Genomic DNA, 11,174 nt, shown 5'->3' on the forward strand with positions numbered 1-11,174 from the left:
TTCATGCCCACATCTCTGTCCTGGGCTTGCTGCAGTGTTCCAGTGAACATCAACGCAAGCTTGAGAAACAGCATCTCATTTACGGTTAGGCACGCTACAGCCTGCCGGACTGAACATTGAGTTCAATAATTTCAGAACATGACCGGTCCTGCGTTTTATTAGTAGTTTTCTTTTTTTTTATTTTATTTTGTTTTTTGTTAACCATGTGCTTGCCCACTTTTTTTTAATCAGGTTTGTGCTTTGGGCCAGAACTGGGTTTTTTTGTCCATTAACCCCCATCTCCGTACTAATGCTTTGTCTTTCAGCACACCATTAACATACTGTTTGCCTTTGCTCCATGACGCTGTGGTCATTTATTCTCTGCTACCCTGTCCCATCAACACCTTCCTTTTTGTTATCTCTTGCCCCACCCCTGCTTTATTTGCTTAAAACCTATTACATTTCTGATCTTTGCCAGTTCTAATGAAAGGTTACTGAGCTGAAATGTTAACTCTGCTTCTCTCTCCACAGATGCTGTCAGACCTGCTGAGTATTTCCAGCATTTCTTGTTTTTATTATATAAGTTACCTTTCTGGGTTCCACAGGGCTGAGTACTGAGTCCCTTGCTCCCCGTGGTATATATCAATGACATAGACTTCAATTGAGGGGGCAAGATTAAGAAGTTTGAAGATGATATAAAATTTGGCCGTGTGATGGATAGTGAGGAAGGCTACAGGAAGATAGTAATGGATTGCCCAGGTGGGCAGAAAATTGGCAACTGGAATTCAATCAGGAAAAGTGTAAAGTAATGGACTTGGGGAGGGTGAGCAGGCAAGGGGATACAATATAAATGATAGAATACTGAGAAGTGTAGAGGAAGGGAGGAACCTTGGAGTGCATGGCCACAGATCCCTAAAGGTAGCAGGACAGACAGATAAGGTGGTTAAGAAGGCATGTGGGATGCTTTCCTTTATTGGCCTTGCCTACAATATAACAATGAGATTATGTTAGAACTGTATTCTAACTGGTTAGATTTCAACTTGAGTACTTTATCACGGCATTACACAGAGGATTTGATCACGTTAGGAAGCGTACAGAGGAGATTTACGACGATAAAGCCAGGAATGGAGAATTTTAGCAGCATAAAGACTTGCAGGTTGATAGGTTAATTGGCCATTATAAATTGCCCCTAGTATAGGTAGGTGGTAGGGAAATATAGGGACAGGTGGGGATGTTGTAGGAATATGGGATTAGTGTAGGATTAGTATAAATGGGTGGTTGATGGTCGGCACAGACTCGGTGGGCCGAAGGGCCTGTTTCAGTGCTGTATCTCTAAAACATAGGTTGTCTAGGTTGCAGTGATTCTAAACCCCACTGCTGCTTCATTCACAGTCATTCTACCATCTTACAATCCATTCTGGCAAAATGCACTTGTTGCCTCATGTCCTGCTCTTTTGAAGTCACGTGCTAAGCAAATTCAGCAAGATATTTTCTTGCCGTTTGGTCATTAGGTTTGGAACAGGACCAGCTGGATGACACTTTAAATGGTGCCAATCTTTAACTAGCTCAGAGTCAGTTATGTCACTGTTGATATCAATGTGTTATGTATTTTATTGCACTACATCAGCATAACATTAGCTGATCGTAGCTGAACTTTCTTCACATTGAAACCCAGTGCAAAAATGTGCACAATTTCAGAGCTAAGCAACGTGCAAAAAATTGGAAGGAGAATGTGACTGAGGTTAATGGACAGTGGGAACAACTGCTGTTTATCAATGAATTCAGTATCTGAAGGAAGCAGGAAAATGAGATCCTGATACCTATTTTCCCGGTTACTGGTAAAAATCCATTCTTTGACTGCCCTGCATTTTTCATTCTTGCTCCTTGCTTTGTAGGTAAGTTTGGTTTCATGAATTCGGTATGTTTGCATCAAGCAGCGAATTATCTAGGAGCTGGACGATCAGAGGGAGCTGGAGGAAAAGCAGTGTCTTGAGGCCAAAGGTGATCACACATGAAACTGGCATATATGATGTGTGGTGTTTTTTTTCTCTCTTGTTCTATGTGTGTTGCCCTGCACATTTCGCAGGAACCGCATTGATTAGGTTGCTGCATTTTGGAAACAGACTTGGACATCCGCAGCTTGTGGTACAATTTCACTTCACTGTCCATTTCATGTCCATGCTTGCCACACTTTGTGCCATCATTAGCTCAACAAGTGTTTTGTGTTCTAATGAAACATGACATTTTCTTTTCTGAGCAATGAACCGATGAAGAAATAGGAAAAGCAACGTGGCTGAGCCAACGTGCAGGATTTAGCAGATTCCTCTGGTGGTCTAGTGATTCGGGTTCGCTGTTCTCACTGCCATGACATGCATCCAATTCCAGATCAGAAACCAAAATCTTCCTGCTGCTGTAGGGACTGTCACAATTAACATGACTTTCTTGCCGAATGAAAGCAGAAAAAACTCAGCAGGTCTGGCAGGATCTGTAAAGGGTCAATGAGGCTCACACTCCACATAGTCAATATTGATATTAGCAAGTCTTTTGGCAATGTCCCACATGGCGTAACAGTCAGAAAATTAAAAGTTCGTGTGATAAGGGCAAGTTGGATCTAAAATTGCCTCAATGGCAGGAAACAAAAGCTAATGGGCGACAGATGGATTTGTGACTGTTAGGCTGTTTTCTGTTGGACTCTGCAAGGCTCAGTACCAGGTCTTTTGCTGATCGTGGTATATATTAATGATTTAGATTTAAATGTAGGGTGCATGAAGTTTGAAATGGTACAAAAATTGGCCTTGTGTTTGATAATGAGGAGGAAGGCTACAGGCCGCAAAAGATATCAATAGACTGGTAAGGTAGGCAGAAAAGTGGCAGTTGCGCACAGCAAGTTCCCAAATACAGCAATTTGGCAGTGACGTTGTTGACTCGAGGCATTTTAATTTGAAGCCGGACGGACAGATTTTGACTCAAGTCTCTGATGAAACAGGGACACACCATTCCGAATTCCATCAGGTCATCCCTCAACCTTGTCTTGTCTAGAGAAAAGCGCCCCAGCCTCTTTAGATTTTCCTGGTTGTCATAACCTTTCCATTCCAGTCAAAGTTGTGAGTGAATTTTTATCTTCCTGTTCGTTAAGAGATCTGACAGCAGTGGAAATAATTCCTAACATCCATATTTGACACTTTAACTTATTAATTCCTTCTCTCAATTGCTTAACCACTGGGCCACAGCTACTCTGTCTGTCTCTCTCTCTCTCTCTCTTTAAATCTTGCTCATTTAATTTTTCAATTTTCCTCCGCTTTGTGCCATACAGGCACTTAGTCGCGAAACAGCCTCCACTCAAGCAAATGAAAGAAGACGCAATCTCCCCTTTTATATTGCCATTTACTCACAGACCGAAACACAGGGACAGAAACACCAAGTGTGACAGAAGACCAAAGAGAGACAGAAAGCCAGGAAGAGCGTGTCAATAATTTGGCTGATTTTTGTTTCATTTCTGACCGCAAATTTCATGAATGCTCGCAGATGAATGAAAATGAGAAAACCGTGGAAGGGGTTGAAGGGGGGGGATTTCAATCCCTGTAACTGGTGCTTCACAAAAGTAGGGGCTTTTAAACAATGAGGCAGTAAATCACCGTCACCGTGCTCGACAGGAGAATGAACTCCCCCTTAGTTATTCATCCATAGCAAGGTTAAAGTTAATGCTTCCGCTTGGAATCGAACCAAGGACCTTTCGCGTGTAAAGCGAACGTGATAACCACTACACTACGGAAACGCGCTGAGAGCACTAAAGAACGCAGGCAACTGACCCTACATCTCTCACTTTAATACCTCATCACAAACTGTTGCACATACTCGGGCAGCATCTGTGCAGAGAGAAACAGAATTAACGTTGCAGGTCACTGACCTTTCATCAAAACTGGGGAAAAATACCAGCTGTAACCAGTTTTATGCAGAAGCAGGAAACGGGGGAGAGGGAAAGAACTAAGGTGAAGATCCAGGACACGGTGCAAAACACTAGAGATTAACGAACAAATAGGATGATGGCACAAGAGATGTTAATGGAACAAGTAAGGAAAAAGATGACAGACCCATTCTGTATCAGTCACCGGTCTGTACTCTAATTGGGCATCTGTTGCTTCTTTCTTCAACTATTTAGTTCGGGACCAAATTAATAGGCACATGGACAAATGCAGGTTAATTAGGGAATGCCAATGCAGATTCGTTAAGGAAAAATCATGTTTAAGTAACTTGCTGGAGTTTTCTGAAGAGGTAACAGAGAAGGTTGATGAGGGCAGTGCTGTTGATATGATGTACGTGGACATCCAGAAGACATTTGATACGGTGCCACACAATAGAATTGTGAGCAAAGTTTTAGCTTATGGAAAGGGACAGTAGCAACATGGATACAAACTTGGCTGAATGACGGAAAACAGAGAGTAGTGGTTAATGTATGCTTTTCAGGCTGGAGGAAGGTTTGTAGTGGAGTTCCCCGGGTGTCAGTGTTGGGACATTTGCTCTTCCTGATATATATTAATAACCTCGACCTTAGTGTTTCAAAGTACTCCGACCACTGATCCAAGACTGACTCCTTGTCGGTGTGCAGGGTCTTGCCATCGGTGTTCCTCGGGGGGTTTTGGGTTTGATATGCTGGCCCATAGACAGATCTTAGTGCTCCCTAGAAACTTCTTATGTCTCCAGTATCAGCATACATCTGAGTTTTTACCACAAGTGTGATCCACCAGTCATTTTGGACATTACTCAGTTTACATTGAAGGGTGCTGCATGCATGATGGTAGGCTGTCTTTTTCTCATGGCTGGCCGGCTGAGCCAGGTGAGTCAACGAAGAACTGGATGATAGCCTAACTCTGGAGGAAACTGTAACCGCCATCAACCAGATGAAGAGCAACAAAGCCTCCAGAGTCGATGGAATTCCACCCAAAGCCTTGAAGCACGATGGCTCTGCCCTACACACAAAGCTCCATGAGTTTTTCATGGCCTGCTGGGAACAGGGCAGGATTCCAAGGGATCTTCGTGATGCCGTTATCATCACCCTCTACAAAAACAAAGGAGAAAAATCAGACTGGTTCAACTACAATGGGATCACCCTCCTTTCTATTATTGGGAAGATCCTGGCTAGAAAATTTCTGAACAAGCTTGTGCCACCCATTGCAGAAGAAAACCTCCCAGAGAGCCAGTGTGCTTTCAGAGCAAGCAGAAGTGCCACAGGCAAGGTATTAGTACTCAAACAGTTACAAGAACAGTGTCTTGAGGAAACCAAAGGCCTGTATGTAACTTTCATAGACCTCACCAAGGCATTCGACACTGTGAGCAGAGACGGACTTTGGAAAATCCTTGAAAAACTTGGATGCCCACCCAGGTTCCTGGCCATGGTGAAAATATTTCATGAAAATCGGTATGGAGAAGTCAAGCAAAACAGAGACATCTCGAGACCCTTCCAAATCTCCAATGGTGTGAAGCAGGGATGTGTGCTGGCCCCAGCCTTATTCACCATCTTTTTCAGCATGATGCTGTAGCAGGTAATGGAAAACCTTAAGGAGGAAGCTTATACGAACATATGAATATACGAATTAGAAGCAGGAGTAGGCCACTCGGCCCTTCGAGCCTGCTATGCCTTCAACAAGTTCATGGCTGAACTGATTACTCCATATTTCCACCTACCCCTGATAACCTTCCACCCCCTTGCTTATCAAGAATCTATCTACCTCTGCCTTAAAAATATTCAAAGACTCTGCTTCCACTGCCTTTTGAGGAAGAGAATTCCAAAGACTGATGACACTCTGAGAGAAAAAATTCTCCTCATCTCTGTCTTAAATGGGCGACCCCTTATTTTTAAACAGTGACCCCTAGTTCTAGATTCTCCCATAAGGGGAAACATCCTTTCGACATCCACCCTTTCAAGACCCCTCAGGATCTTATATGTTTCAATCAAGTCGCCTCTTACTCTTCTAAATTCCAGTGGATATAAGCCGAGCCTCTCCAATCTTTCCTCGTAAGAAAGCCTACCCATTCCAGCTATTAGTCTAGTAAACCTTCTCTGTCCTGTCTCCAACGCATTTACATCCTTCCTTAAATAAGGAGACCAGTACTGTACACAGTACTCCAGATGTGTTCTCTCTCTTGTATAACTGAAGCATAACCTCCCCACTTTTGTATTCAATTCCCCTCGTGATAAATGATAACATTCGATTAGCTTTCCTAATTAAGTGCTGTACCTGCATACTAACCTTATGCGATTCATGCACTAGGACACCCAGATCCCTCTGCATCTCAGAGCTCTACAATCTCTCGCCATTTAGATAATATGCTTCTTTTTTATTCTTCCTGCCAAAGTGGACAATTTCACACTCCACATTGTACTCCATTTGCCAGGTCTTTGCCCACTCACTTAACCTATCCATATCCCTTTGTAGCCCCCTTATGTCCTCTTCACAAGTTACTTTCCTACCTATCTTTGTGTTATTAGCATATTTAGCAACAATTTCTTCGGTCCCTTCATCTAAGTTATTTATATAAATTCTAAGAAGTTGAGGCCCCAGCACAGATCCCTGTGGCACACCACTCGTCACATCTTGCCAAACAAAAAAATGACCCATTTATGCCTACTCTCTGTTTCCTGTTAGCTAGCCAATCTTCTGCAATAACCTTTGATGTGGCACCTTATCAAATGCCTTCTGGAAATCTAAGTACAATACATCTTCCGGTTCCCCTTTATCCACATGTAACTCCCTCAAAGAACTCCAATAAATTGGTTAAACATGATTTCCCTTTCACAAATCCCCGTTGGCTCTGCCTAATTACCTTGAATTTTTCTAAATGCCCTGCTACAACACCGGGTTCAGTTCTGGGTACTGCCTGTGTGGAGTTTGTCAGTTCTACCTGTGACTGCGTGGGTTTCTGCTGGGTGCTCCAGTTTCCTCCCACAGCCAAAGACTTGAAGGTTGATAGGTAAATTGGCCATTGTAAATTGCCCCCAGTGTAGGTAGGTGGTAGGAGAATAGTGGGGATGTGGTAGGGAATATGGGATTAATGTAGGATTAGTATGGTGGGGTGGTTGATGGTTGGCTCGGACTCGGTGGGCCGAAGGGCCTGATTCAGTGCTGTGTGACTCGATGAAAAAGGGAGAAAACCCACGAAAAGACAGCTTGTGTAATTGAGCTGAATAAATCTGGTAATTTGTGGGGCTGGCACGAGGAGAAGTGACCATGAAAGCTGCTGGATTGTCGTAAAAACCCAACTGGTTCACTGATGTCCTTCAGAGAGGGGAAATCGTCACCCAGTCTGGACCTACACCAGAGTCTAGTCTCTATGGAAGAAGGAGGGGGACTTTACATGTCTGCAACTCGACCAGAACTTTGAAAGAATCTCCTAACCTGTGACCACCACCACCGAGAAAGACAACAGAAGCACGTGCATGGAAAATCGTCACACAGCATCTTGACTTCAGCATATATCACAGTTCCTTCATTGAGGCTGGGCAAAAATCCTGGACTTCCTTATCTAACAGCATATTGAGACCACATGAACTGCAGTGGTTGATGAGGGCAACTGGGGATTGACAATATTTTCTGGCCTTGTGAGTGATGAACACATTCCAAGAATTAAAAATCTGCATATATAAAAATGAAAAAGCTCTGCAGAAACACTTGTTACGAAAACAATATTATTTTACATTGCCCATTGGGAGTGTTTGACAACATAATCTCTCCTAGAATCAATTTCCATCGAACGTCTCACATTGGAAACTGTTGGGCCCTACCGGGCTCAAAAGTACGTGGGGTTAAATCCAGCAGCTTCTCCTCCATCTCCACTCCAGCTCAAACTCAAATTGATGCAACAAAAAGGACCTACACAAGAGGCCAGGGACCGACTTCTGCACACACCCCAGTACAAACCAGCTCTTAAGTAGTCCGTTTGTGTTTCTAGACTGGGTTCTGTGAGCAACGCCTGCGATAAAACAAGAGTAAAATACTGCAGATAATAAAAGCAAAATACTGCAGATGCTGGAAATCTGAAATAAAAACAAGAAATGCTGGTAATACTCAGCAGGTTTGGCAGCATCTGTGGAGAGAGAAGCACATGAGGTCAGTGACCCTTCACCAGAACTGGCAGAGGCAAGAAATGTAATAGGTTTTAAGCAAGAAAAGCGGGGGTGGGGCAAGAGATAACAAAAGAGAAGGTGTTGATAGGACATGTTCACAGAATAACTGACCAGAAGGTCATGGAGCAAAGGCAAACGGTATGTTAATAGTGTGTTGAAAGACAAAGCGTTTTTACAGAGAGGGTGTTCATTGACAGAAAAATAGAACAACCTTGCCCAAAGCACAAACATGACAAAAAAAGCAGTGGGTCAGCACATGGTAAAAAAACGAATGAAGAAACAATAGAAATAACATAAACAAATAAAAAATAAAAAAATAGCTGAAAATAAAAACCGTCATGCTCTGAAATTATTGAACTCAATGTTCAGTCTGGGAAGCTGTAGTGTACCTAATCGGTAACTGAGATGCTGTTCCTCGGGCTTGTGTCGATGTTCACTGGAATACTGCAGCAATCCCAGGACAGAGATGTGAGCATAAGAGCGGAGGTGGGTGGGGGAGTGTGGGGGGTGGGGGGGTTCAAATGGCCAGCAACCAGAAACCAGAAGCTCAGGGTCATGCTTTCAGACTGAGCGGAGGTGTTCCGCAAAGCAGTCACCCAATCTGCATTTTGTCTCCCCAATGTAGAGGAGACCAAATAACAAATGAGGGTGACACAGTGGCGCAATGTTTAGCACCACAGCCTCACAACTGCAGTGATTCGGGTTTAGTTCTAGGCACTGCCTGTTTCAGTGCTGTATCACTCTACGGCCACGTTGTGAGCAGCGAATACAGTATACTACATTGAAAGAAGTACAAGCAAATCGCTGCTTCACCTGAAAGGAGTGTTTGGGGCTTGGATAGTGAAGACAGAGGAGGTGAATGGGCAGGTATTACAACTCATGGGATGGGTGGGAAGGGGACAAGCTGTTAGGGGTAATAGAGGAGTGGACCAGGATGTCGTGGAGGGAACTATCCCTTTGGAATGCTGGGAGGGGAAGATGCGTTTGGAAATGGTAGAATATGATGCTTTGGCTGTGAAGGCTGGTGTGGTGCAAAATGAGGAGAAGGGGAAGCCTGTCGCGGTTCTTAGAGGGAGAGTCATCGTCATAGAGTTATACAACACAGAAACAGGCTCTTTGGCCCATCGTGTCCATGCTGGCCATCAAGCACCTTACTATTCGAATCCCATTTTCCAGCATTTGGCCCATAGCACTTGTATGCTATGGCGTTTCAAATGCTCATATATATATTTCTTAAATGTTGTGAGGGTTCCTGCCTCTACCACCTCTTCAGGCAGTGCATTCCAGATGCCAACCACCCTCTGAGTGAAAAATGTTTTCCTCAGATCCCCTCGAAACTTTCTGCCCCTGGCCTTAAATCTATGTCTCCTGGTTATTGACCCCTCCGCTAAGGGACAACGTTTCTTCCAATCTAACCTATCACTACCCCTCATAATTTTGTATACCTCAATTATGTCCCAACTCAGCCTTCTGGAAGGGGTGAGGATTGAGGTGCATGAAATGGGCTGGACACAGTTGAGGGCCCTGTCAACCACAGTGGGGCTGGGGGGAGTCCTCGGTTAATCAAAAATGAAGACATATCAGAAGTACTGTCATGGAAGATTGCATCATCAGAACAGATGCGCCAGAGATGGAGAAACTGGGAGAATGGAATGGAGTCCTTACAGGAGGCAGGGTGTGAAGAAGTGTAGTCGAGGTAGCTGTGGGAGTCAGTGGGCATATAATGAATATTATTAGACAGCCTATCCCCAGAGATGGAGACAGAGAAGTCGAGGAAGTGTCAGAGATGAACCATATAAAGGTGAGAGAAGGGTGGAAATTAAAAGCAAAGTTGATAAAGTTTTCCAGTATGGGGCAGGAGCAGGAAACGGCAATGATAGAGTCATCAATGTACCAGAAAAAGAGTTGGGGGAGAGGGCTTGAGTAGGACTGGAACAGGTAATGTTCGACATATCCCACAAAAAGACAGGCATAACTGGGACCCATGCGGGTACCCATTGCAACACCTTTTACTTGAAGGAAGTTAGTGGAGTTGAAGGAGAAGTTGTTCAATGTGAGAACAAGTTCAGCCAAGTGGAGGAGGATGGTGGGGGAGGGGGACTGGTTGGGCCTCTGTTCCAGGAAGAAGCAGAGAGCCCTCAAACCGTTCTGGTGGGGGATGGAGGTGTAGCAATATTGGACGTCCATAGTGAAGAGGGAATGGTTGGGTCCAGGAAACTGGAAATTGCCAAAATGACGAAGGGCATCAGAAGAGTCATGGATGTAGGTGGGAAGAGACTGGACCAGCGAGAAAAGATAAAGACAAGATAGGAAGAAATAAGCTCAGTGGGACAGGAACAGGCTGAAACAATGGATCTGCCAGGACAGTCCTGTTTGTGGCTTTTGGGAAGGAGGTAGAAGCGGGCTGTCCGGGGTTGCAAGGCTATGAGGTTGGAAGCTGTAGAGGGATGATCTCCAGAGGAGATGAGGTCGGTGACAGCCCTGTGGACAGTCGCTTAATGTTCGGTGGTGGAGTCATGGTCCAGGGAGAAGTAGGAAGAAGTGTCTGTGAGTTTGCGCTGAGCTTCTGCAAGGTAGAGGTCGGTACGCCAGACAACAACAGCACCACCATTTGAGAAGGAGAAATCCCTGTCGCGGTTGCAAGTTGGAGGATTTTCCTTCCATGTAACTGACGACTGATTCAGCAAAGACACATTCAAAACGAACAGGAACGTAGTCAGCAGGATTCGAACCTGCGCAGGGAGACCCCAATGGATTTCTAGTCCATCGCCTTAACCACTCGGCCATGACTACAGGCTGCTTTTCCAAGTTTCTGTTGATTATACAAAATCATAAATAACCATTGATTTGCGTGGTATGGGCACTCAACAAAGACATAAAAAATAACAGCAGGATTAGACCATAGGCTCCCTCGAGACTGCTCTGACATTTAATAAGATCATGACTGATCCTCCACATCAACTACAATTTCACACACAATCCCTAAAGCGCCTGATTCCCTTAAAGTCCAAAAATCTCTCCATCTCAGCCTTCAATATACTCGTCGACTGAGCATCCACAGCTCTGTGGGGAG

General features: G+C 44.3%; 2 non-coding genes across 2 annotated transcripts; both read right to left on the minus strand.

Moving 5' to 3' along the window:
• Nucleotides 1–3,681: 3,681 nt before the first annotated feature.
• trnav-uac (transfer RNA valine (anticodon UAC)) lies at nt 3,682–3,754 on the minus strand. Its single transcript has one exon. It is a non-coding gene; the product is annotated as a tRNA-Val (tRNA).
• A 7,058-nt stretch (nt 3,755–10,812) lies between these two features.
• trnas-aga (transfer RNA serine (anticodon AGA)) lies at nt 10,813–10,894 on the minus strand. The gene has a single exon. It is a non-coding gene; the product is annotated as a tRNA-Ser (tRNA).
• Between the last annotated feature and the right edge of the window lie 280 nt (nt 10,895–11,174).

This window comes from Heterodontus francisci, chromosome 34 (genome assembly GCF_036365525.1).
Source record: "Heterodontus francisci isolate sHetFra1 chromosome 34, sHetFra1.hap1, whole genome shotgun sequence".
NCBI lineage: Eukaryota > Metazoa > Chordata > Chondrichthyes > Heterodontiformes > Heterodontidae > Heterodontus > Heterodontus francisci.